The sequence below is a fragment of the Chiloscyllium plagiosum genome, chromosome 15, assembly GCF_004010195.1.
Source record: "Chiloscyllium plagiosum isolate BGI_BamShark_2017 chromosome 15, ASM401019v2, whole genome shotgun sequence".
In the NCBI taxonomy this organism is placed as follows: domain Eukaryota; kingdom Metazoa; phylum Chordata; class Chondrichthyes; order Orectolobiformes; family Hemiscylliidae; genus Chiloscyllium; species Chiloscyllium plagiosum.
Window position 1 is genome coordinate 2,154,047 of NC_057724.1, and position 27,847 is coordinate 2,181,893.

A 27,847-nucleotide genomic window follows, 5' to 3' on the forward strand; every position below is an offset into this window, starting at 1 on the left:
AGAATAGGGAATGAGAGACCTGCTATTTTGACATCAGTCATGGAGAGCATTTCGCAATTGATCATTAAAGAGTTAATGACTGTGTACTTGGAAAAACTCTAGGTAATCGAGAAATATCAGCTTGGTTAGTCAAAGCAAATTTAGATTTAACCCAATTAGAGTAACAAGTGCAACAAATAAAGGGGAATGTGGAGATACACTCTACTTAGTTTTGCATAAAATATTAGATGGAGTGACACATTAGAGCAAATTGTGGAAAATAAAAGTTCACGCAGGGGACAGTGTCTCAGCATGGATAGACAATTGGCTGGCTGGTAGGAAATGGAGAGCACATTTAAATGGGTCTAAATGGTGTACTGGTCACAAAAATTAAAGATACAGGTGTATCATGTTGTCAGGAAGACTAATGGGATGGTGTAATTTATTGTGAGAGGAACTGAAAAGACAAGAATACTATGCTTCAATTATACATTGCACTAATGCCACTATGTAGAATCGTAAAGATCTACAGACAGAAAAAACCTTTCGGCCCATCGAGTCAGCATAGGTCATAAACAACTACCTAACTATTCTAATTCCGTTTTCTAGCACTTGACATGTAGCCAAAATGCCTTGGCATTACACATCTAAATACCATTTAAAGGTATGAAGGTTTCTGTCTCTACCACTCTTACAGACAGTGAGTTCCAGATTCCCACCACACTCTGGAAGAAAAACCTTTTCCTCACATCTCTTCTAAACCTTTTGTCTCTCACCTTAAATCTATGCTCCCTGGTCATTTGATCCTCCAGAGGGAAATGTGTCTTTTTATCTACCCTTTCTGTGCCCCCACCATTTTGTATATCTCGCGCATGTTCCCTAACAACCTCTTTCGCTCTAAGGAAAACAATCCCAGTCTGTTCAATCTCTTAGCATAACTGAAACTCTCCAGCCCAGGCAACATTCTGATAAATCTCCTCTGCATCCTCTCCAGTGCTATCACATCCCTCTAATAATGTGGATTCCAGAGCTACATACAATGTTCTAGCTATGGCCTAACCAACATTTTATATAATTCCAGCATAACCTCCCTGCTCTTAAACACCATGCCTCTGTTGGAAGGTCAGTACTGAGGGAATGCCACACTGTCAGAGGCATTGAGGTCTACAGCACAGAAAAATCTCCCGTGGCCCATCATATCTGTGCCGGTCAAAAACAACCTCCTCATTACTCTAACCCCATTTGTAGCAATTGGCACATAGCCATTTAGGCCCTGGCATTACAAAATGCACATCTAAATACTTCTTAAATATTGAGAGAGGTTCTGTCTCTACCATCCTGACAGTTCCTGATTCTCAGACTCTGGGTGAAAAAGTGTCTCCTCATATCTCTTCTAAACCTTCTGACCCATGATCATTGATTCCTATATCAAGGAGAAAAGTCTCTTCCTGTCTACCCTTCATAATTTTATACATCTCAATCATACCCTTCTCAATCTCCTCTGCTCTAAGGTAAACAATCCCAGTCTGTCCGATCTCACTTCATAACTGAAATGCTCCAGCCCAGACACCATTCTGGTAAGTCTTCTCTACATCCTCTTCAGTGCTGTTCCGACTCTCCTAAATTATGGATTCCACAACTGTATTACTCCAGCAATGGTCTAACCAACATTATATACAGCTCCAGCATAATCTCCCTGTTCTTGAACTCGATGCTTCAACTAATAATGGCAAGTATCCCATATGTCGGTTTGACCACTTCATCCACCTGCCCGATACCTTGAAACGGCCTCGGTGTACATACACACAAGGTCCTTTTGATTCCTGGTGTTTCTCAGAGTCCCACTGTTCATCATGTATTCCATTGCCTGTTTGTCCTGCCCAATTGCATCATCTCTCATTTATCTGGATTGAATTCTATTTGCCATCGATCAGTCCATCTAATCAGCCTGACTACACCCTCCTGTAATCTCAGGCTATCCTTGTCCCATGTAGTGTGTTTGCTGAGTAAACCGCTGGCACATGGTGCTGGTGTGAAATTGACATAGCACAGTACTGTTTAACAACACGTTCACTCTGTTGATTGCTGACCACCATGACAATCTGCCTGGCTTTGTGTCTGAAAGGCAAGACAGACATACTGAGAGTCTGGCTGAGGGGGTGAAGCACTGAAACATAAGCAATGACAAGGATGGGATGCCGTGAGCATCCTGACAGGTGTAAAGTGAGTAAGCGTGAAGAGAACGCGTGAGCAGTCTGGTGAAGACTATGCACTTTTGCACACTTGTTGCGGTAGTATTCCATTGATAGTTGCCAGTATACTGCAAAGTGCATCATTAAAGTGCAGAGATGTACTATAAGTGGATTGGAAATGTGCCATGATGATGTGGAGAGGGTGGCATGTGCCAGATAGCCAACATCCCACTGTCCACACAGTGTGCTCTGAAATGATGGTGCGTAGTTTCCAAGATGGCTGTCCGGAGAAGCAAGTGGTGACCTGTAGTGACCAGGTACACACTCAGACTTTCATGTTGGAAATTCTTAGCATCTAGTTTCTATCTTGCAGGTGTGGAGTAGGAGCTTTATATTTGTCAGGTGAGATGAGGGAGTAATGAGCAATAATCCTTGATAAGAGACCGCTTGCTGTTCATAAGCAATAATCTCATCTTGGTGTTTTGGAACTTGATTGGAAAATGTGACTTGTCAATCTCAGCATCAAGAAAGCCATCACTCGGTACCACACAAGATTCTCCCAAGCCTCTTTGCTCGGCCAATTTGAATTGTCCGGTAGTGACGTCAGTTGGGATCACTGTACTGTCAGAAGGTCAGTGTTGAGGGAGCAGTGCCATATAAGATCCCTATTGGATGAGGTATTACATTGAAGTCCCATCTGCTCTCTCCTTTGGATGACAGAAGATTCCATGTTACCAGTTGCAATGCAGGGCAATGTCCTGGGAAATCTTTATCCTAAAAACATCAGAAAACTCAATGATCTCATTTGTATCTATGGCAGCTTGCTGTGCATATGTTGGCTGCGATCTTCAGTTGGTGGCATGGTAGCACAGTAGTTAGCACTGTTGCCTCACAGCGCCAGAGACCCGCGTTCAATTCCGGCCTCAGGCAACTGTCTATGTCTGCGTAGGTTTCCTCCGGGTGCTCCGGTTTCCTCCCACAGTCCAAAGATGTGAAGGTCAGGTGAATTGGCCATGCTAAATTGCCCGTAGTGTTAGGTGAAGGGGTAAATGTAGGGGAATGGGTCTGAGTGGGTTGCTCTTCGGAGGGTCGGTGTGGACTTGTTGGGCCGAAGGGCCTGTTTCCATACTGTAAGTAATCTAATCTACAATTATAGTGAGTACACATCAACAGGTACATCACTGGCTGTGAGTTGCTTTGTGAGATCATTGAGAATGCTGTGGAAATACAAAGACTTTTTTCCTTTCTGGAATAAAAACTTGGAAAAACTGACTATCCAACAGGCATTGGTTTGGATGAATAGCTGCTGAATCATGTTAGATTGGGCCTAGTAAATGAGGTGAGCACTTCTCCCTTCCATTTCATCTTACCTGTCTCATGGTTATATTATATTATTGAAATGTAACCATGTCTCAGTGACAACCTACATCCTGACTTGTTGAAGGTAGAGACACAGTCCTCAACATTTATTTCACTTTCATTGGCCTAAATACACTTTGAGTCAGTTCCTTGACTGTAGGTGCCATTCCTTTGCAGTGCCTGTCCCTAACCAGTCTGTTAATCCGAACTGACCCATTAGAAGGACTCTAGTTTATCACTTCTACCATTTGCCTCAAGAAGTCTCAAAACAGTGTTTGAACTATGTCAAAATCCTTGGCCAACATCTGTGCACCCTGAGATTTAAGATGGAGGCCAGCCCTCCTAAAGTGCTTACCTTGCTGCTGTACTTTTCCCCAGTTGTCTATGAAAGCAAGTCTCTCCCATTTAAACAGGTCCATGAGCCCCAGGTCGGGTCTGATGATTCTGCTGACCCCGCAGGACAGGAGATGACCACCATTGTCCTTTGTCTTTCAGTGAGTGAACCAACTTCCTGCAAGAAAAAGGACTTCAGATCCATCACAACGTTAGTTCCCACACCTAATGCCACGATGCTTCCAAACCTCGCAACTATTATTAGGCCATCCACTCTGTCACATCGAACTCTTTGGTGCTAGTTCGTGGCAACGTACCAGTGTGGGACACAACCTTAATTTGACACAGTGTGGGTTCAATATTTCTAGATTCTTGTCTGCAATCATTCCACAGTGCACCTCAGGAGGAGACCACTTAGCCTGCACCAACTCTTTAGAACAACAATCCAGTTAAGTAACATTCCTGCACTTGTTGCACACTGGAGATTTTCTTCGTTGACTCAAGGAATCGATAGCAGAAGAGAGAGTTTGATCCAATGTATTCATGCTGTCACTTTGTAAGAATACATCACCTTACCCCACTCCCTGCTCATTGCTCCTCCCACTATAAGCTCTGCAAAAACATTCCCCTTCAGATAATAACCTAATTCCCTCAGATTCACCCTGCTCCCACCCCAACTCTCAGGCAGACCATTTCAGACCCGAAGCATTCATTACATGGAACAATGCTTGCTCCTTGTTGATTTGTCTATCACGTTAAATCACTGCTCTCTTAGTTTCAAATCTCCCACCAATGGCAACAGATTCTGCCTACCTATATAGTCCAATCCTACCATGATTTTGCATACTTTGCTACCTTTCACTCTCTTCCTAGCCCACACTATTCTCCTTGTGCCTCTTACCAACTCTGAGGTGAAGGTTTTCTTCTTGAATGCTGCTTTCACCCATGAGCACTGCTGACTGTTGGTTTATGTATTTCGCTACTGACTAACTGTCCATGACTTCTTAAAGTAGTAATGTTCTTTCAGTGGTAAACTCTTTTTGTTTATTTTTTTTATTCTCCAGAGTTAAATGTTTTCTCTCTACTGTTTTTATTTTCTGATACTTCAGCAAAGATGCCCACTGCTGATCACCATGTCATATTGGGACATTGGATAAAAATCACCGAAGAATCACGGCTGGTATAGTTAATTGCCATTAATCCTCCTTGCTAAGCTGAGTGAAAAGGCCTGCTGAATTATCAATGATAGAAGATAAACCATGAGAGAATCTTAATAAGCAGAGGCTCTTTTCTTACCTAATAATGTATTGTTTATAGGTAGAACTAATATTGACTAGTTAGGCCTAAGAAATGGGAAACCTCCATCATGGTTGTCGAAGGTGAGAACCCCCAGAAAGCAAGAAAAGAACCCAGGAAGCAACAATACAGAGATGCAACATTGCCATTTAACACAAATTAAAACTTGAAAGAAGGAGCACAATGCAGTTTTGATAATTAACTGATTTTAAGCTTTATTGGAAAAACATCATACAGTATTGTCATAATTCATATTTAAAATCTGTAGACAAAATACTGCAAAATTGCTCTCAGGAATCTGAAGAAACTTTATGACAGCATTTAAATAGCATTGATTTAATACAGGAATACAAACTCAAAGATTCCATATGACATTGAGCTGCTATAGGTTTAAAACAACTATAATGGAATAAGAAGAAACAAACACATTAAGAAGAAATGGAATGAGAAGTAATAGAGTCAAAGAGTCATTTCCCCAAGAAGATTCTATGACAGAGATGGGCTGAATGGAGCTCAGGATTGCCATCTCGAAGAAGAAAATTCTTAAGGTACAGAAATTACTCCATGACTAAACACTAAATTTTAAGCTGAACACATAAGTGCACTGCTATATTCCACAGAAAATATTGTAAACCTCCAAAATATCAGAGAAGGCACAGCTAGTTTTGATGAAGTTTTAAAATGTGATGGAAAGTGCAGGTGGCCTTTTTAAAGGTCAGGTTTATGGAACTGGGATTTCTTTCACATCTTCAGACCTAACCCTTGAGAAAAACTGAGAGTTTTCAAACCAGCACCTCAGAACAACAAAGCCACAAAGGCAGTACACAACTGTAACAAAGGAATGCTACATCTAGGTCACTCTGCTGATGACTGTCTATACACCCTTTATGATTTTTTTTTACAATTTAAAAAATCTGTGGAGTCAGATGGGGGAGAAAAACAAACTTCCAAAACTTGCATTAAAGACACCATTACTCTTCTTGAAATTCTCTCTTGGTTGAAGCATCTGGGAACTGGACAAAGATACAATTTCATGGTATCTTAACTACCTTACAAATCCTGTAAATTTGAATTGTGATGGTAATATCATAAGACATAGTCGAACAGTGTGGCACTGTAAAGCTCTTCGTCAGATGTCCGAAATGTTGACTCTCCTGCTCTTCAGGTGCTGCCTGACCGGCTGAGCTTTTCTAGCGGCACACTTTTTGACTCTGACTCTCCAGCATCTGCAGTCCTCACTTTCCTCCAGATCATAAGACATAGGAGGAGAAGTAAGCCATTCTGCCCATCAAGTCTGCTGGGTCATTCAATGACATCATAGCTGATCTGATAAACGTCCACTTCACTTTGCTGTTTTTTCTTCATAACCCTTGATTCTTTTGCTGACGACAAATCTATCTCAATCTTGAAGATACTGAATGACCGAGTCTCGACTATTCTGGTAAAGAATTTCATAGTTTCACTACCCTCTGAGATTCCTCTTCATCTCTGTTTTAATTGGGCAACTCTTATTCTGAAATTATGTCCCCGGTCCTAGGCTCTTTCGAAAGGGGAAACAACTTTTTTTATGTTACCCCTGTCACAACTCCTAAGAATCCTATAGGTTTGATTCTTCTTAACTCCAATGAGGTAAAGGCCAAACCTGTTTGGCTGCTCCTCATAAGACCTGCTCCACCATGCCTGAAATCAGCTAGTGAACTTTCTCTAGATTGCTTCCAATGCTAGTATATCTTTCCTTAGCTAAGGGGCCCAGGACTGGACACACTATTCCAATTGTAGTCTGACCAGTGCCTTATTGAGTTTTAATAAGACATCGCTATTTTTATGCTCTACTCCCTTTGATGTAAAATCCAACATTTCATTTGTCTTCCTTATTACTTGCTGAACTTGAATGCTCACTTTTTTGTTTTATGTATGATGACTCTTAAATCCCCTTGTGCTGCAGTTTTCCAAAACCTTCCTCCAAGTAAATAAAGTTCCCCTCCTCTATTTGTCCTGCCAAAGGTTGTGACCTCATATTTTCCCACATTCTATTCCAAATTTTTGCCAATCACTTAACTCATCTCTATCCCTCTGCAGACTCTTTGTGTCATACTCACCACTTGCCTTGCCACCTAACTTTTAAGTTATCTACAACTTGGCATATCTCCAATCCTCCAGCACTTTTCAGAACCTAAGGATTCTTGAAAGATTACTATCACTATTTCTGTAGGTACTTCTTCGAATATCCTAGATGCAGAATACATTCCATCAATTCCAGGGGACTTATTGTTTTTCCCCCATTAGTTTTTTTTGCACCATTTCTATTGACAATTATTGCATTTATTTGCTCTTCTCCTTTTGTTCTTTGAATATTTAGTATTTTTGGAATACCATTAAGATCTTCTTCTGTTTAGACCATTTATAGAGGGAAGCAAACTGGTCATTTTGATTACTCAATCAAACCACTTATCCAATACTGTGGAGCAGTGGAGTAGTGGAGTAGTGAGCTTGGTTACCAACACATTTTTCCCTCTAAATGCCAGCTGTCACATTGGGCATCCTATTAATTTCACTTTGATACAGTTTTGAGTGTCACTATCACATTGCATCAAATACCACAGCTGCAGAAGAGTGGCAGGATGTGACCAGTGTTGCCCCACAAGAATCAATGCTAGGGCCTAAATTATTCATAATATTTATTAACAATGTGGGTAATGACATAGCCAGCCATTTATTGAAGTTTGCAAATGATCCAGTTAGGTAGCATTGTAGACAACGTAGATGGCAGCATAAAATTACAAAGGGATATCGATAGACTTTGTAAATTGGCAAAAATGTGGCAGATAGAGTTCAATGTAAGCAATTGTGAAGTTATCAATAGGGTACTTTATAGTTAGTATGCAGTTAAATATAGTAGATATCCAAAAAGACTTGGGGAATTCAGATGTATAGATCCTTAAAACGTCACAAGTAGGTGCAGAAAATAATCAAGAAGGCTAATGGAATGGTGGTTTAAATATCTAGAAGACTGGAGTTCAAGGATGCAGAAGTGATGTTGCAGTTAGGCAAAATTCTGGTTAGACGTCACTTGGAGTACTGTGAACAGATCTGGGTACAGCACCTTAGAAAGGATATACTGGTCTTGGAGGGAGTGTATCATAAGTTTACAAGAATGATACCTGGACTTCAGGGATAGATTATACAAATTAGGCCAGTTTTCTCTCGCATTTAGAAGGTTATGAGGTTATATGATCAATGTCTCCAAGATAATAACAGGAGAAAACAGGGCAGATAAAAATAAACTATTTCCACTGGTTAGGGATTCTAAAATTTGGGGCTTGGAGAATTAATGCCAGACTGTTCAGGAGGGATGTTATGAAGCACTTCTATCCTCAAAGGGTGGTAAATATTTTAAATACTCTTCCACAAATGGCAGTAGATGCTGAATCAATTGCTAATTTTAAAATCTGACATTTAGAAAGTTTGCTAAGCAAAGGTATTAAGGGATACGGGCCAATGAGTTAGGCCATAAATTAGACATGATGCCATTGAATGGTAGACTAAGCATGAGGGACTGAATGGCCTGTTCCTGTGTTCTTAGGAAGTTAAAGCCTGTATAGATGAGACTTCATGGAGCACATGAAAAACTCTCAACAGGATGGGTATGCTAGAAGTAACACTGCAACACAAAGAGGAGAAGGGAGTAAAAACATTTACATGATTCAGTTAGCAAACCTCACATTTGAACCTAAATGTCTTGGCCTGAACATCATTATAGTAGCAAAAAGAGTTTGACTCATTCCCTGATAACAACTGACCCAGAAATGGACCCTTAGGTGCCTACTGATGATGGAACAGCTGGTTGAAAACTTCATTGGGTTTCTTTGAATCAGGACAGCGCCGAGACAGAAAGGTTACCAAAATTGATCTCAACTTAATATTAATGAGAGAATTGTATCAAACTGTTAGCAGGAAGGAAATTACAGAATTTACTGTGATGAAACTGCTTTTTGTCTCCACCATCACTGAAGAACACTGTAATCATTTGTCTTACAGATCAAAATGATCAGTGCCAGTGTCAAAGATCATGGTGAGTGAACAACAGTCCTCAAGTAACGTGATGGAGAACGGAGAAATGTCTTGTTCACAGAGGATGAATTAATACACCCCAATCTAATCAGCAGGTTCAAATAGAGAGACCTAAAATCTTCAAATCAGATACATGAGACTGAGAGCAAAGATTTGCTTGTACAAAGTGCAACCCCATCTGAGCCTGACCAATGTCCATAGATTTGAGAAATGATCAAAACAAGAAACTGCTTGGTATTAGCATCCAGGATATTGAAAAAAAGAAGCTACCTGTCCAAAACAAAACTACTACTAGGTCCTGAAATGCAAGAAAGTAGTTGTAACAGTGCAGCACAGGCTATGTGGCAATTCCTTGAATCAGCAACGGAGAGTTCAATACAGGAAATTCCATTGATAAAAGGTCCTCTTGGTAGGTAATGAATCAATTCCACGGTCAAGTACAAATACCATCCTTTATAAAGGTCCTCCCGCAGATCAATCAAGGCCAAGATCAGTGTGCAAGTAATAAGAACTTAGCATACTGTTGCATGATGGGACATTTGACCAAGGTAAAAGGTATCTTGGCTCTTGGGCTCACAGCTTTGGTGGAAAAATAATACTTGAGATAAAGACTGAGGCTGTGTAATTATAGTTTGACAAAATATAGGGAGTGTATCTTAAGCTCGTTAGAGGGAAGTGCATCTTTAGCATATTAGTTTCTCTGTCCTTGAGCAACATCAAAAATCAAAGGTGATAGCTGTACTGTGCTTATCTTTTTCTTCGATAATTGTAAAGTGTGGAATGCAAGCAAAGTTGTTTGTATCATTGTATAAGTATAGGCTGACTGTTCAGCTTGAGAGAGTGCTGTGAGACAGTGACGATAGTAGCAGCCTCTCCGTGAATTCACGAAAAACAAAGCTTCTTGAAACAAAATTCCGAGTCTCAGACTAAGTAATTTCCTCGAAAATCACAATCAAGATCAACAACCCTCAAGCCTATCAACCTTTCAGACTCAGATAAGAACATCTGCCTTTGTGAAGTAAGAGTCCTGAATGGAGATGGGCTGTAGTAAATGTAAAAGTAGTTACACACCTGAACATGTAAACATTAACTATGGGGAGTGGGGGCGGGGGGAAGAGGAGAAGGCGTGGCAGAGTGGAGGGAGAATGTTGTATGAAGTAATGATTCTGAAAGCACCAATGTTGATGTGGCATTAGCTACACTCAATCTGGTGCTGTAACCGAGGACTGAACCTTGTGCTTTTTCTGGCTGTGTTGTGTTGGGTTCTGTAGAAGGATTGTTGCTGTTGGACCTACTAAGTTTTCTCTCCATCTTACTCAATTTACCTCATTAATGACCTATCATTTAGGATAGCTGGTTGGCATGGGCGAGTTGGACTGAAGATAAGTAGCTGAACAATATCAATTTTTAGGGGACTCAGTGAGAAGTCAAAAGCAGTTGGATGACTATTGTCAGAACTAAGGGTGAAGTAATAAACAGCTAAGTGTGACCATAACATGATATGGTTCAAATTTGTTCCGAACAAGGAAAAGATGGCTTTGGATTGGGTGAGGCAGATTTTATGAGAATAAAGCTGGATCTGACCACTGTAGACAGACAGCAGCTCCTTGGGGGTAAGTCTACAGCAAAGCATTGTCTGGGGACAAGTTGGGGAAAGTACAGGTCCAACATGTACTCTTTAGGGGCAGATGTAGGAGCAATAAGTTCAGAGAATCCAGGAATGTCCAGGTCAATCCAGGACTAGATAAAGAAGGTTAGGACTTCTAGCAAGTCCAAATGGAGAAATTCAGCTGTGTCTTGAGAGGAATACAGGAAGTGTGGGGGGATCTAAAGAAATCATTTAGAAGATCAAAATGGGCGCATTAAAAGGACTTGCAAACTGGATTAAGGAGAATCCTAAGATATTTTATAAGTACATTAAAAGGAAGACATTAATCAGGGCAAGAGTAGGGACCAAGTGAGTGAGTGAAGCAGTAGGAAATAGGAATGGTGTTGAATGGATACTTCAGTCTTCACTCAGGAAAAGGAGAACGTATATTCAGAATTCAGGACTGTGCACAGTTTGATATAGGAAATTGGAAGGTATTGGAGGCTCCACCAGACTTAAAGAAGACAAATCCCTGGCCAAGGCAAATTGTTTCCCAGGCTGCTGTGGGAGGTGAGGCATGAAATTGCTGGGACTCCGACACAATTTTAAAATTCCTCTCTGGCCACAGCAGAAGTGCCAGAGGACTGGAGAATGGCTAATATGGTTCAGCGGGTCAGTGTGGACTTGTTGGGCCGAAGGGCCTGTTTCCACACTGTGAGTAATCTAATCTAATCTAATCTAATATGAACCAGGAATTTACAACCAGTGAGTCTCATGTCAGTGGTTGGGAAACTATTAGTGAAAATTCTGAAGGAGCAAATTAATACTCATTTGGAAAGGCATGGGTTAATTAGGGGTAGTCAGCATGACTTTGTCACAGGGAAGTCATGCTTAACAAATTTATTAGATTTTTTAACATGTGATGAGCTACGTTTAGTTGATGTAGTTTGTATGGAGTTTAATAAAGCTTTTGACACATTGGAGACTGACTGAGAGGGTCAAAGCATGTGGAATTAAGAGAAACCTAGAGATATGGATCAGAAACTGGGCTTAGCGTTAGGACACAAAGGGTAGTGGTAGAAGCCTGTTCAAGTGACTGGAGGCTGGTGTCCAGTAGTGTACAACAAGGATCAGTACTGGTACACTTATTGTTTGTTATATACATAAATGTTATAGATGAAAATGTTGGGGCAATGTTGAGCAAATTTGCAGATGACAGAAAGATTGGCGGAATGGTTAATACTGAAAAAAATGGTTGTAGGTAACAGGAAGATACACATGGGTTGGTCAGATGGGCAGAGCAGTGGCAGATGGTATTTAACCCTGATAAGTGCAAACTGATGCACTTTGGAAGAAGAAACAAGATGAGGAAGTACTTAAAGAATGGCAGGACACTGGGTTGCTTAGAGGACCAGAGGGATCTTGGGGTAAGTATTCTCAGATCCCTGAAATTAGTAGAGCACAAGGACATGATACATAGTTAAGAAGGCATATGGGATACTTGTTTTTAACAGTTGTGGCAAAGAGTATAAGAGCAAAGAGGAAATGTTGGAGTTTTACAGAGTGTTCATCAGACCACAACTGGAGTTCTGTGTGCAGATCTGGTTGTCTCACTTGAGGAAGGATGTGATGGCGGCATGGTGGCTCAGTGGTTAGCGCTGCAGCCTCACAGCACCAGTGACCCAGGTTAAATTCCAGCCTCGAGCATCTGTCTGTGTGGCGTTTACATATTCTCCCCGTGTCGGTGTGGGTTTCCTCCGGGTGCTCCGGTTTCCTCCCATAATCCAAAGAAGTGCAGGTCAGATGAATTAGCATGATAAATTGCCCATAGCGTTAGGTGCATTAGTCAGGGGGAAATGGATCTGGGTGGGTTACTCTTCGGAGGGTCGGTGTGGACTTGTTGGGCCGAAGGGCCTGTTTCCACACTGAAGGGAATCTAATCTAAAAACACTAGAGGAGATACAGAAGAGGTTCAACAGGATGTTGCCTGGGGTGGAGAAATTGAGCTGCAAGAGGGAATAGACAGGCTTGGATTGTTTTCTTTAGAGCAGAGAAGATTGAGTGAGAACATGACTGAGGTGCATCAGGCCATAAGGGGTATGGACAGGGTGAATGGAGAACAGCTACTCCCCGTGGTTGAGGGGTTGTGTAAGAGGTTGGAGATTCTGAGGGGATTTCACTAAAGCAGGTGGCATGAATCTGGAATGCACTGCCTAGAAAGGTAGTGGAAGCTGGAAACCTTACAATCTTTTAAAAAATATTTGGATGAGTACTTCAAAGATCAGAACATTCAAGGGTCTGGGACAAGTGCAGGAAACTGGGATTAGTGCACTTTCAGTGGTAGTGATGTCAGTGCAGTCTTGATGGGCCCTAAAACCTTTTCTGTGCTGTATGAATCTATGAAAGTGCAATTAAGGTTCAGAAGAAGCTCTCAGGAAATGATTTGGAGATGCCGGTGTTGATTAGGGTGTACAAAGTTCAAAATCACACAAAATCAGATTATAGTCCAACAGGTTTAATTGGAAGCAGAAGCTTTCGGAGCATACCTGATGAAGGAGCAGCACTCCAAAAGCTAGTGCTTCCAATTAAACCTGTTGGACTATAACCTGGTGTTGTGTGATTTTTAACTCTCAGGAAATGGCTGCAATGGGAAAAGTGCTGAGGAACTCAGATGAAGTCTGTGAGCATTAATACTTCAGTGCGGCTGAAAGAGGAGGCAGTGAAAAACCCACAAGCAGTATTTTTGCTTGACATGACTGAGCTAGGGTAAAAACCAAGGGTGGGCTTTGCTTGGTGACACTTACTGTCAGTGAAGAGATTAAGTTATGCACGTTAATGATACTGGAGTGTACTGTCAGTGTCTAGGGAAGCTTCACCTCAGGTAAGGAAGGTGATCAACCAGAGAGGAATAGTAGTGAGTCCATGATGAAGCCTTTCTTGAGGGAGAGTTACAAAGCAAGATCAGTAAAAGTGAAGAATTGTAACCACTTGTGAAGTTTAATGAAATTTGATGACACACCAAGTCATTAACATTTGACAAGAGTTTTGTTGAGAAAACCAGGGATCTATCTTGATCACATTTGCCATTTGATATGTTTTGTGGGATATTCAATTATAGTCTGTTACCCATACTAACCTTATATTAACTCTGGGTGTTAGAGTGTTGTACATGTATTATCATTTGTATTACTGTTCAAACATTGTAAATGTTTATTATTTTTTGTTCATGGAATCTTGTGACCTTAATGCAAGCAGTTTAGATTACTTACAGTACAGAAACAGGCCCTTCGGCCCAACAAGTCCACACCAATGCGCAACCCACCCAGACCCATTCTCCTACAGTTACCCCTTCACCTAACGCTACGGGTAATTTAGCATGGCCAATTTACCTAACCTGCACATTTTTAGACTGTGGGAGGAAACCGGAGCAAGCCCATGCAGACATGGGGAGAATGTGCAAACTCCACACAGTCAGTCACCTGAGATGGGAATTGAACCCAGGTCTCTGGCGCTGTGAGGCAGCAGTGCTAACCACTGTGCCACCGTACCAAGGGAATTTACAGAAATTTGATAATAAACTTAGAGATTTTATCTAATGTACACAGCATTCAGAATAAGGCAGATGAACTGACAGTGCAAATCAAGATCAAGATTGCAAGGACCTTAAACTAACTGTAGGAGGGAAAAGTGCTCAGGTGAAGCCTTAAAGTTTCCGTAACAAGTAATGACAAGGACATAAGAGTATGGAGAGGGTCAGGAATGTAACTTAAGGCACAGCAGATAAGGGGACAAGTGAAACTGCCCTCCAATATCATTCACAGGCAGCAAGCTTCACCAAGCGAAACGGGGGAGGGGGGCAATATAGGACTGAGGGATTCCTGCTTAAACACACAATGTAAATGAGCTAATTGCATAGATTGAAAATGGCAGATATGATGTCGTGGGCATCAAAGAGATGTGGCTGCAAGGGGATCAAGGCTGGTGTAACGATGCTGTGGCGTTGAGAGACTATTTTGTTTTTTTGTTTAAGAGAGATATTTTAAGACAGAGGTGTCAAGTTGCCTACTTGAAAAGCCAGTAAACAGCTTGTGAGGCCTTGGGTTGTTTTTTTTCAAATTCGGACAATAGGCGCAGCCTAGATCAGTGTAAACAGCTCTCACAGACCAGGATTTGTAGTCTTTTTAGTTTTTGGGTTTAGCTTTAAGCAGTAAAATGTTGGAACGTCAACAGGGCAGAAGCTGCTGGAGTTTTTGAAGAAGTCGAGTCTGTCTCTTCTCCCTCTCAGTTACAGCTAAAATAGTTTCTCTCTGCTGCTGGGCTACTTGTAAGACAATCCATTTTTCTGAATTAGCCTTTTTTGCCAGGGAGTGTATTTATGGTGTTACTAGAATGGAACAGTTAATTAGTAATAGTTACTGTATCTGTTATTTGGTCAAGCTTTCATATAGAGTTAAGTTATTCTAAATTCCTCTTTCCTTTACTGTATTTTAACTATAATGTTTAAATAAATTTGGTTAACATTGAGTGGTTTGACCTGTTGCATTATATCTGGAACATGGCACTTTATGTTTGCCTTTAAAATAAGAAAAGGTTAGGGTCCAGGACACCCCTCTTAAAATATCTTGAGGGGTCTGGTCTGATCCATACCATGGTAACTAAATATCCAAAGATACGCATTCTCTCAAAAGTACAGGCAGATGGACAGATAAAGCAGGGCTGTCTTGTGTGTAAGAAATGAAATTAAATTGATTGCCCAGAAGTGATATAAAGTCAGAAGGTGTAGATTCTAGATGGGTACAGTTCAGGAATCACAAAGGAAAAAATACCCTGATAGAACTTATGTACAGGCCTTCCAGCAGTAGTCAGGAGGTGGCAGAAAATAAAAGGCCTGTATCCATACTGGGGATCCTATGAAAGGAAGTTGCAGAATGTTTGAGATATCCTTTTTAGCAGCTTGCAGTTCATGCCACTAGGAAACCAGCAATTCTGGATTTGGTGATGTGTAAAGAGGCAGACATCATTAGGGGGCTTCAGGTGAAGGAACCCTGAAGGAGCAGTGACCATAACATGATAGAATTTACCCTGCAGTTTGAGAGGGAGAAGCTGGAATCAGATGGAACGTTACTAAAATTGAGTAGTGGTACTACAAAGAAATGAGAGAGGAGTTGGCCAGACGTATAGACTCATAGAGTTCTACAGCACCGAGATAGGTCTTTTGACCAAAACTGGCCCATGTCTATCAAAATGTCCATCCACACTAACACCATTTCCCTGCACTTGGCCCATATCCTTCTAAACTTTTCCTATCCATGTATTTGTCCAAATGCCTTTTAAATATTGTTAATGTACCTACCTCAACCATTTCCACTAGCAGCTCATTCCATATGCGTACCACCTTCTATGATAAAAAGTTGCTACTTGGGTTCCCTTTTATTCTTTCCCCTCTAACCTTAAACTGATGCCCTCCAGTCCTCAATTCCCCAACCCTGGGACAAAAACTGAACGTATTCACCCTATCCATGCCTCTCATGATTTTATACAGTTCTGGAAGAACCCCCCTCAGTCAACTACGCTCAAAAGAAAACTTCCTAGCTTATCCAACCTTTCCCTATAACTTAGACTGTTGAGTCCTGGCAAAATCTTTGTAAATTTCTTCTTCCCAGTTTAGTAATATCTTTCCCATAACAAGGTGATCAAAACTGAACACATTACTCCCAAGTGCGGCCTCACCAACGTCCTGTGCAATTGCAACATAACTTCCCAACTTCTATACTCAGTGCCCTGACTGATGAAGGCCAGTGTGCCAAAAGTCTTCTTCACTGCCCTGTCTACCTGTGTCTCCACTTTCAGAGAACCGTGCACCCAAACTCCAAGGTCCCTCTGTTCCACTCCACTCCTTAATGCCCTAACATTCACCATGAAACTCCTACCTTGATTTGACTTTCCAAGATGCAAGACCTCACACTTATCTACATTAAATAATCTTGGTTAAATGGGGCTCTTTCTGGGGTAGGTGGGACCTCTACAAACAGGATAGTCTTCACCTGAATCAGAGGGGTACCAAGATCCTGGGTGGGACATTTGCTATTGCTCTTCGGTGGAGATTTAAACTAGTGCTGCAGGGTGATGGGAACTTGAATTGTGGTTCCACTCTCCAGGAGATTGAGGGTAGTGAGGTCAGGGATAGGTTTACAAGGTCGCGAGAGGGCACTGGCAATCAGGGTGTTAGTTTGAAATGGGTGTACTTCAATGACAGGAGTATCCGGAATAAGGTGGGTGAACTTGCAGCATGGGTTGGTACCTGGGATTTCGATGTTGTGGCCATTTCAGAGACATGGCTAGATCAGGGACAGGCATGGTTGTTGCGCTCCAGGATTTAGATGTTTCAGCAAGAACAGAGAAGCTGGTAGAAGGGGTGTGCTGTGGCATTGTTAATCAAGGGTAATAATCCAGCAGCTGAGAGAACGTTTGAGGACTCATCCACTGAGGTAGTTTGGGCTGAGATTAGAAACAGGAAAGGAGAGATCACCCTGTTGAGAGTTTTCTATAGGCCTCCAAATCGTTTCAGGGATGTAGAGGAAATGATAGCAAAGATGAATCTCAATAGGAGCGAGAGTTACAGGGTAGTTGTTAAGAGGGACTTTAACTTCCCCAATATTGACTGGGAATACTATAGTTCAAATAGTTTAGATGGGTCAGCTTTTGTCCAATGTGTGCAGGAGGGTTTTCTGACACAGTATATAGGCAGGCCAACAGGGGGTGATGCCATATTGGATTTGGTACTGGGGAATGAACCTGGCCAGGTATTAGATTTGGTGGTAGGTGAGCACTTTGGTGATAGTGACCATAATTCAGTTATGTTTACAATAGCAATGGGCATGGATAGGTACGTACCACAGGGTAAGAGGCATAACTGGGGAAAGGCAATTATGATGCAAGTAGGCAAGGTTTAGGATGCAAAAGATGGGAAGGAAACTGCAGGGGATTGACACACTTGAAATGTGGAGCTTATTCAAGGAACAGCTACTGCGGGTCCTTGATAAATATGTACCTATCAGGCAGGGATGTACTTGTCGAGAGTGGGAGCTATGGTTTACTAAAGAAATTAAAGCTCATGTCAAGGGGAAGAAGGCGGCTTATGTGCAGATGTGGTGTTAAGGCTCAGTTAGGGGGCTTGAGAGTTATAAGTTAGCCATTAAAGATCTAAAGAGAGGGCTAAGAAAAGCCAGGAGGGGACAAGAGAAGTTGTTGGCGGATAGGATCAAGGAAAACCCTAAGGCCTTCTATAGGTAAATCAGGAATAAAAGAATGACTCGAGTAAGATTCGGGCCAATCAAAGAAAGTAGTGAAAAGTTGTGAGTGGAATCTGATGATATAGGGTAAGCGTTTAATGAATACTTTTCGTCAGCATTCACATTGGAGAAGGGCAATGTTTATGAGAATATGGAGATACGGGCTACGAGATTTGATGGGATTGCGGTTGACAACGAGGAGGTTTTAGCAATTTTGGAAGATTTGAAAATAGATAAGACCCCTGAGCTGGATGGGATTCATCCTCGGATTCTCTGGAAGCCATGGAGGAGATTGCAGAGCCTTTGGTTTTGATCTTTATGTCATCATTCCCGACAGGAGTAGTGCCAGAAGACTGAAGGACAGCAAATGTTGTTCACTTGTTAAAAAGGGGAGTCGAGACAACCTGGTAATTATAGACCAGTGAGCCTTATTTCAATTGTGGGTAAGGTGTTGGAGAAGGTTATCAGAGAAAGGATTTATAATCATCTGGAAAGGAATAATTTGATTAGGGATAGTCAACATGGTTTTGTGAAGGGTAGGTCGTGCCTCACTAACCTTATTGAGTTCTTTGAGAAGGTGACAAAACAGGTGGATGCAGGTAAAGCGGTTGATGTGGTGTATATGGATTTCAGTAAGGCATTTGATAAGGTTCCCTACAGTAGGCTATTGCACAAAATACAGAGTTTCGGGATTGAAGGTGATTTAGCGAATTGGATCAGAGATTGGCTAACTGAAAGAAGGTTGGTGGTTGATGGGAGATGTTCATCCCTGGGAAATGTTATCAGTGGTGTGCCGCAAGGATCTGCTTTGGGGCCACTCCTGTTTGTTATTTTTATAAATGATCCGGGCATAGAAGGATGGGTTAGTAAGTTTGCAGATGACACTAGGACAGACAGAGTTGTGGATACTGCCGAAGGATGTTGTGAGTTACAGAGGGGCATAAATAAGATGCAGAGCTTATGAGAAGTGGCAAATGGAGTTTAATGCAGAAAAGTGTGAGGTAGTTCACTTCGGATGAAATAATTTAATAATATTTTAATGTCATCTGCAAACTTATTAATCACACCTTGGACATTCTCATCCAAATCAGTGATATAGATAACAAACAGCAATGGGGCCAGCACCGACGACTAGTCACAGAGTTCCAGTCCGACAAGCATCTTTCCACTATTACACCCTGCTTCTTACTGTCAAGCCAGTTGTGTATCCAATTTGCAAGCTCCCCCAGATTCCATGCAATCTAACCTTCTAGAGCAGACTACCGTGTGGAAACTTATCAAAGGCCTTACTGAAGTCCATGTAGGCTATATCTACCACCCACCCCTTGTCAACCTTCCTGGTCATTTCACCAAAGAACTCTAACAAATTTGTGAGACATGATCTGCCACACACAAAGCTATGCTGACTATTCCTACATAATCCTGTTTTCCAAATGCATGAATATTTTATTTCTCAGAATCTTTTTAAGTAACTTACCCACCACAGATTAGATTACTTACAGTGTGGAAACAGGCCCTTCGGCCCAACAAGTCTACACCAACCCGCCGAAATGCACTCACCCAGGCCTATTCCCCTACATTTACCCCTGCACCTAACACTACGGGCAATTTAGCATGGCCAGTTCACTTAACCTGCACATTTTTGGACTGTGGGAGGAAACCGGAGCACCCAGAGGAAACCCACGCAGACATGAGGAGAATGTGCAAACTCCACACAGTCAGTCACTTGAGGCGGGAATTAAACGCAGGTCTCCGGCACTGTGAGGCAGCAGTGCTAACCACTTGCCACCGTGCCGTGTTAAATTTACTGGTCTATAGTTCCCAAGTTTTACTTTGCAGTCCTTCTTGAATAAGGGCACAACATTCACAACTCTGTAGTGTTTTGGGACCTCACCCCTTGCCTAACAATGCAAGAGTATCACCTCGGGCCCCTGCAATTTTTTCTCTCACCTGTTGCAGTGTTCTTGGATAAATCTAGTCAGGAGCAGGAGATTTATCCACCTTCCTGCACTCTAATACACCCAATACCTCATCTACTACGATATGAATTGTCCCCAAGATATTACCACTAACTTCCCTGAGTTCCCAAGTCTTCATGTTTTTCTCACAGTAAACACAGAGGAGAAATATTAATTGAGGAACTCGCCCATCTCCTTCAGTTCTACACATATATGTCCACTTTGGTCTTTGATGGGCCATATGCTCTCTCTAGTTATTCTTTTTCCTTTAATATTCTTAAAGAACCTCTTTGGATTCACCCCAATCTTCTCCGCCAAGGCTATCTTGTGCCCTCTTTTGGCCCTCCTGATTTCCTTCTTCAGTAAACTCCTGTATTTCCTGTTTACCCCCAGGGATTCCCTTGATCCCAGCTGCTTGTGCCTGAGTCATACCTCATTTTTTCTGGTCAAATACTCAATATTTCTTGTCATCCAAGGTTCCCTATTCCTGTCAATCTTGCCTTTCACCCTCATAGAACATATAGACCTTGTGACAACCACCTGATGAAGGAGCAGCGCTCCGAAAGCTAGTGCTTCCAAATATGCCTGTTGGTCTATAACCTGCTGTTGTGTGATTTTTAACTTTAAACCCTCCCTTGTAGCACTAGCAAACCTGGCCGCCAAAATATTGGATTCCCCTCCAGGTCAGATGCAACCTATCCCTCTTAAGCACGTTACCTCTGCCTCAGCAAAGGTCCCAATGATCTAAAAATCTGAATTCCTGCCCCCATTCTTTAGTTGATTAAAAGGGGAGCCTAGCAGGGAAGATGGTAGAGCAGCAACGGCAGGAGTTTCTGGGGGTAATTCAGAAGACACAGCAAAACTTCCCACCAAAGGAAAAAGAAACATACCAAGGGGAGGCCAAGACGACCATGGCTGGCAAGGCAAATCAGGAACAACGTAAAAGCAGAAGAAAAAGCATACAATATTGTACAGATTCGTGGGAAGCCAGTGGATTCAGAAGCCTTTAAAAAAACAGCAGAAGATAACTCAAAATAACAACATGGGCGGAGAAGATGAAATATGAGGGTAAGCTAGCAAGTAATATAAAAGAAAATTGCAAGAGTTCTTAAATGTATATAAGGTAATAGTGGACATTGGACTGCTGGAAAATGAAGCTGGAGAAGTAATAATAGGGAACAAAGAAATGATAGAGGAAGTTGGTAGATACTTTGTGTCAGGCTTCATGGTTGAATACTCCAGTTGCATACCAGAACTTCAAGAGAGTTCACAGGATTAGGAGTCCTAGTTCAGGATTCTCTTAAGGTTAACATAGGTTTAACTGGCAGTTCAGAAGACAAATGTAATTTTAGCATTCATTTCAAGAAGGATAGAATACAAGAGCGGGGATGTCCTGCTGAAGATGTTTATGGCTCTGGTCAGACCACATTTAGAATTTTAAGAGCAGTTTTCTGCCCTGTATCGAAGGATGGATGTTCTGGAGTTGGAAGGGATCCAGAGGAGGTTTAGAAGAATAATCCCAGTGATGAAGAGCTTGTCATATGAGCAGTTGAGGACTCTGGATCTGTACTTGGTAGAGTTTAAAACGATGAGGGGAATTTCATTGAAACTTACAGAATATTGAGAGAGCTGGATAGAGTGGGTGTGGAGAAGGTATTTCCAGTAGTAAGAAAGACTAGGACCTGAGGCCACTACCTCAGAGTGAAAGGGCAACTCTTTTGAATTGAGGACGACGATGCATTTTTTTCAGCAAGATGGTGATGAATCAATGGAACTCATTGCCGCAAAAGGCTATGGAGGTCAAGTCGTTGAGTGTGTTTAAAATAAAGATTAGATTACTTATAGTGTGGAAACAGGCCCTTCGGCCCAACAAGTCCACACCGCCCCGCCGAAGCGCAACACACCCATACCCCTACATTTACCCCTTACCTAACACTACGGGCAATTTAGCATGGCCAATTCACCTGACCTGCACATCTTTGGACTGTGGGAGGAAACCGGAGCACCCGGAGGAAACCCACGCAGACACGGGGAGAATGTGCAAACTCCACACAGTCGGTCGCCTGAGGCGGGAATTGAACCCGGGTCTCTGGCGCTGTGAGGCAGCAGTGCTAACCACTGTGCCACCGTGCCGCCCACTTTTTTTTTAAAGATTGGTTCTTGATTGTAAGGTGATCAAGGGTTACAGGACAAAGGCAGGAAAAGGGGGTTATGAAACCCATCAGCTCTGATCGAATGGTGCAGCAGACTCAATGGACCAAATAATCTAATGCTGCTCCAAACATCTTATGGGTTTATGTTAAAAATCACACAACACCAGGTTATAGTCCAACAGGTTTAATTGGAAACACACTAGCTTTCGGAGCGACGCTCCTTCATCGGGTTTATGTTAGCAATTCCACTCTACTCTCATTTTATCTATTTAATGGTAAAGTTACTGCTGCCTAGTCAGATTGTAACATTAATTTGGCAGTCATCTCTGGGATCCCAACAGGTTACAAGTGCTGCTATCTATATGGGTATAGACACTGGTACAGGAGTGGGCACAGATTCTGATACCTGAATGGGGACAGATGCAGCTCAATGTATTGTCCAGATGCTGCTACCTGTGTAAGTACAGATGCCAGACCCCAGTACTGACACAATTTCTGGAACCGGAATAAGTAGATGTTGTATGGTGACTGTATGTATTTTGATGCTAATAATTGAATGAGTACTGATACTGATGTTCTTGTAGGTACAGGTGCTACGATCTATATCAATAGATGCTGTTCCTGGAGGGTTTGCAAAGAAACCCTCTATTTCAAGTAATCAAGCAAAATCAACAAAGGTTTGTAAAACAGAAATCATGTTTAACCCATCTATTGGAGTTACTGGAGGAAGTTACAAATGCTGCTGATAAAGATGAACTAACAGATGTATTTAGAATTTCAGAAGGCATTTGATAACCTACCACATCAAAAGTATTGCAGAAAGTAAAATCTCATGGTATTGGGAATAGCATGTTGGCATGGATAAAAGAGTAGCTGGCTTTCAGGAAGCAGAGTGGAGTTTTTCAGCTTGAAAACATATAATGAACGATGTTGGGACCTCAACTGTTAATAATTGATCTGAATGACTTGGATGAAGGGCCAGGAAGCACAGTTGCCAAATATGAAATACAACACACCTGGCCTGGCTTGTTGCCAAACACCAAATCCAAAATGGCCTCCCCTTAGTTGGCCTATTTATATAGTTTGTGCATCTTGCAGACCACAAGTTATTGGAAATCTGCAGGTGATTTGAAGCAGAGGATACCTAACCTCTTAGGTTTGTGAGTCATTTGTGAGAGTCCACAGTTCATGTTACAAAGAGTCCACATTTGAGTGTCTCTTTACATAGTTACAGATTTAGCATCCACATTTGAAAGAGAAGTGATTACTTTTCATTTTGACAAAAAAAGCATTTATATCTCTTGTCTGCCTTTGTCAATTCTCCTACATTTCCAGCACCATTATCTCCAATCTCAAAGTTGCAGTTAAAACTGCAGTAATATTTCCCTTCTGAGTTCCTTTCTCGGAATTATTCTTATTATCTCCAATAAATCCCATAGGCTTCCATTGTGACTACCAGCATTTGGAACATAAGAGTCCCTCTTGTTTTTTTGATCACTCATGGAATGTGGGTGTCTCAGGCTGGGCCAGCACTTGTTGCCCAATGTAGTTGTCCTTGAGGTGGTACCTTCTTGAACTGATGCAATTTATTTAGTATACATACACCCACAGTGCTGTTCGATAGCGAGTTCCAGGATTAGTAACAGTGAAAGAGTGAGGATATATTTCTAAGTCAAGATTTATTACAAAGGAAAGACTTTGACCTTTGATCTTCACCTCCACCCTCATAGAACATAGAACATAGAACATAGAACAATACAGCGCAGAACAGGCCCTTCGGCCCTCGATGTGGCGCCGACCTGTGAACTATTCTCAGCTCGTCCCCCTACACTATCCCAAAATCATCCATGTGCTTGTCCAAGGATTGTTTAAATCTTCCTCATGTGTCTGAGTTGACTACCTTAGCAGGTAGGACATCCCACGCCCTTACCATTCTCTGCGTAAAGAACCTGCCTCTGACATCGTCTTAAATCAATCACCCCTCAATTTGTAGTTATGCCCTCTTGTACAAGCTGACATCATCATCATAGGAAATTGTCTTTCTCTGTCTACCCTATCTAATCCTCTGATCATCTTGTATGTCTCTATCAAATCCCCCCAAGCCTTCTTCTTTCCAATGAGAACAGACCCAAATTTCCAACATCCTGGTAAATCTCCTTTGCACCTTTTCCAATGCTTCCACATCCTTTCTGTAATGGGGCGACCAGAACTGTACACAATATTGCAAGTGTGGCCGCACCAGTGTTTTGTATTTTTGCAGCATGATATTGCGGTTCCGGAACTCAATCCCTCTACCAATGAAACCTAACACACCGTATGCCTTCTTAACAGCACTATCCACCTGAGTGGCAACTTTCAGGGATCTATGCACATGGACTCCAAGATCCCTCTGCACATCTACACTACCTGTAGACAATGACGACTCAAATATCAAAGCCAAAGGCTCTGCTATCTCCTTCCTAGCTTCCCAGAGAATCCTTGGATAAATCCCATCCAGCCCAGGGGACTTGTCTACTTTCACTCTTTCTAGAATTGATAACACCTGTGTGTAACTAACCTCGATCTTTTCTAGTCTAATATCTCATACCTCATTCTTCTCCTCTACAATATTCTCCTTTTCCTGAGTGAACACCGATGAGAAATGTTCATTTAGCAACCCTACAATCTCTACAGGGTCCATACTCAACTTCCCACTTCTGTCTTTGACTGGCCTTATTTCTACCCTAATAATCCTTTTATTCCTCACATACCGAGAGAAAGCTTTCGGGTTCTCCTTTATTCTATTTGCTAAAGACTGCTCGTGTCCTCTCTTTCCTCTTCTTAACTCTCTCTTTAAATCCTTCCTAGCTGATCTGTAACACTCCATCGCCTCATCTGTACTATCTTGGCTCATCAACACATAAGCCTCCTCCTTCTTCTTAACAAGGGATGCACTTTCTATAAACCACGGTTCCCTTATCTTATCACTTCCTCCCTGCTTGACAGGGACATACCTATCAAGAACACGCAATATCTGTTCCTTAAACCAGCTCTACATTTCGATTGTCTGCATCCCCTGCATTTTGCTACCCTATTCTATGCATCCTAATTCTTGCCTAATCACATTATAATTGTCCTTGCCCCATCGATAACTCTTGACCTGTGGCATGTACCTATCCCTTTCCATTGCTCAACTAAACGTAACTGAATTATGGTCACTCTCTCCAAAGTGCTCACCTACAACTAAATCAAACACCTGGCCTGGGTCATTACCAAGTACCAGATCCAGTGTGGCCTCCCCTCTTGTCGGCCCTTCGATATACTGTGTCAGGAAACCCTCCTCTACACTTTGACAAGAGCTGATCCATCCGACATACTAGAGTTATAACATTTCCAGTCAAGTTGGGGAAGTTAAAGTCCCCATAATGACCACCCTGTTCCTTTCACTCCTACCCAGAATAATTTTGCTAATCCTCTCTTCCACCTCCCTGGAACTCTGTGGAGGCCTATAAAAAACTTCAAGAAGTGTGACCTCTCCTCTCCTGTTTCTAACCTCAGCTCACACTACCTCAGTAGACGAGTCCTCATCAAAAGTTCCCTCAGGCCGCGCCTCCCCCTCTTTTACTGCCTTGCTGATTTTTAATGAAAGATCTAAACCCTGGAACCTGCAACATCCATTCCTCACCCTGCTCTATCCATGTCTCTGAAATGACCACAACATCGAAGTCCCAGGTACCTATCCATGCTGCAAGCTCACATACTTTATTTCTGATACTTCTGGCATTGAAGTAGACACACTTCAAACCAGTTTGCTGTCTGCCGGCACATTCCTGTGACCCTGAAATCCTGTCCCTGTCCTTCCTACTCTCATCCCCCTGTGCACTGCAGCTACACCTCCGGTTCCCATACCCCTGCTGAGCTAGTTTATACCCATCCGAATAGCACCAGCAAATGTCCCACCCAGGATACTAGTACCCTTCTGGTTCAAGTGAAGACCGTCCTGTTTGTACAGGTCCCACCTTCCTCAGAATGAGCCCCAATTATACAAAAACCTGAAACCCTCCCTCCTGCACTATCCTTGCAGCCACATGTTTAGCTGATAGCTCTCCCTATTCCTTGCCTTGCTATCACGTGGCATGAGTAACAATCCAGAGATAACAATTCTGTTTGTTCTAGTTCTCAGCTTCCACCCTAGCTCCCTGAAATCCTGCCTTACATCCCTATCCCTCTTTCTCCCTGTGTTGTTGGTACCTACATGGACAACGACTTGAGGCTGGTCACCCTCTCCCTTCAGGATCCCAAAGATACGATCCGAGACATCACGGACCCTGGCACCTGGGAGGCAACATACCAACCGTGAGTCTCGTTCATTCCCTACAAACCTCCTATCTGAGCCTTTAACTATTGAGTCCCCAGTGACTAACACTCTCCTCCTTTCCCTCCTTCCCTTCTGTTCAACAGGGACAGGCTCTGTGCCAGAGACCTGAGCCCTACTGCATACCCCTGGTAAGTTGTCCCCCTCAACAGTATACATGTTTTTCAGGGGAACGACCACAGGGGATTCCTCCATTGACTGTTTTTTCCCCCTTTCAAACAGTCACCCAGCTTTCTTCTTGCCTCGGAGTAACTACTTCCCTGTAACTCCTACCTATCACAGCCTCTGCCTCCCGAATGATCCCTAACACGGTCTTGGAGGAGAGAGAGTTGGGTGCACTTCCTACAGATGTACTTGGATGGGACACTATTGGCGTCCCTGACCTCAAACAGCATGCAGGAGGAACATTGCTCTCCCTGTACTGCCATCCCTGCTAGTCCCCTAGTCACAAAGTAATTCTCATTTTCAGTATTCTCATTTTTCACCTACGAGTACAGGGTGTGGGGTTGTGGTCGTTGAGCCATTCCTAGCTAGTACTTACCAGCTTCTTCCCTCCCTTTTATTCTCCCAGGTTTTATCCGACTTGGGTTCTGTGTCTGACTGAGAAGCTTTAGTTTCATGAATCAGTTTGTAGCAATTATTACCAGCTGGTCTTCAACAGGAGTTCTGACTATGCAAGTTTTTAAATTCTTCTAAATTAATCCTATCCCTCGGAATCCTTTCTAACACCTTGCAGATGACAGACGTGAGACTTACTGGTCTGTAATTGCCGGGGATTTCCCTATTTCCTTTCTTGAAGAGAGGAATTACATTTGCCTCTCTCCAGTCCTCAGGTACGACTCCAGTGGAGAGCGAGGATGAAAAGATCTTCGCAAGTGGCGAAGCAATTGCATTTCTCGTTTCCCAAAGCAGCCGAGGACAATCTGGTTCGGGCCTGGAGACTTGTCAATCTTAATGTTTGACAAAATTTTCAGCACATCAGCTTCCTCTAACTCTATCCATTTCAGCATGCACACCTGCTCTTCAAAGGTTTCATTCACTACAAAGTTTGTTTCTTTCGTAAAGACAGAAGTAAAAAACTCATTTAGGGCTTCCCCTACCTCCTCAGAATCCACATACAAATTCCCTATGCTATCCCTGATCGGCCCTACTCTTTCTTTGACCATTCTCTTATTCCTCACATAAGTGTAAAATGCCTTTGTCTTTTCGCTAATCCATTCTGCCAAGCCTTTCTCGTGATCCCTCCTGGCTCTCCTCAGACCATTTTTGAGC

General features: G+C 42.3%; 1 protein-coding gene across 2 annotated transcripts in view; it reads right to left on the minus strand.

Moving 5' to 3' along the window:
* LOC122557045 (gamma-aminobutyric acid receptor subunit beta-4-like) overlaps window positions 1-27,847 on the minus strand; it is a 160,936-nt gene that overhangs the window by 62,280 nt on the left and 70,809 nt on the right. Inside the window, exon 2 of one of the 2 annotated variants that reach the window (XM_043704282.1) lies at window positions 3,886-4,041. The exons of the other annotated variant lie outside the window; for it this stretch is intronic. The gene's annotated coding sequence lies outside the window, so the exon portion shown is untranslated. The remainder of the gene's footprint in view (window positions 1-3,885; window positions 4,042-27,847) is intronic. 2 annotated transcript variants of the gene reach the window in all.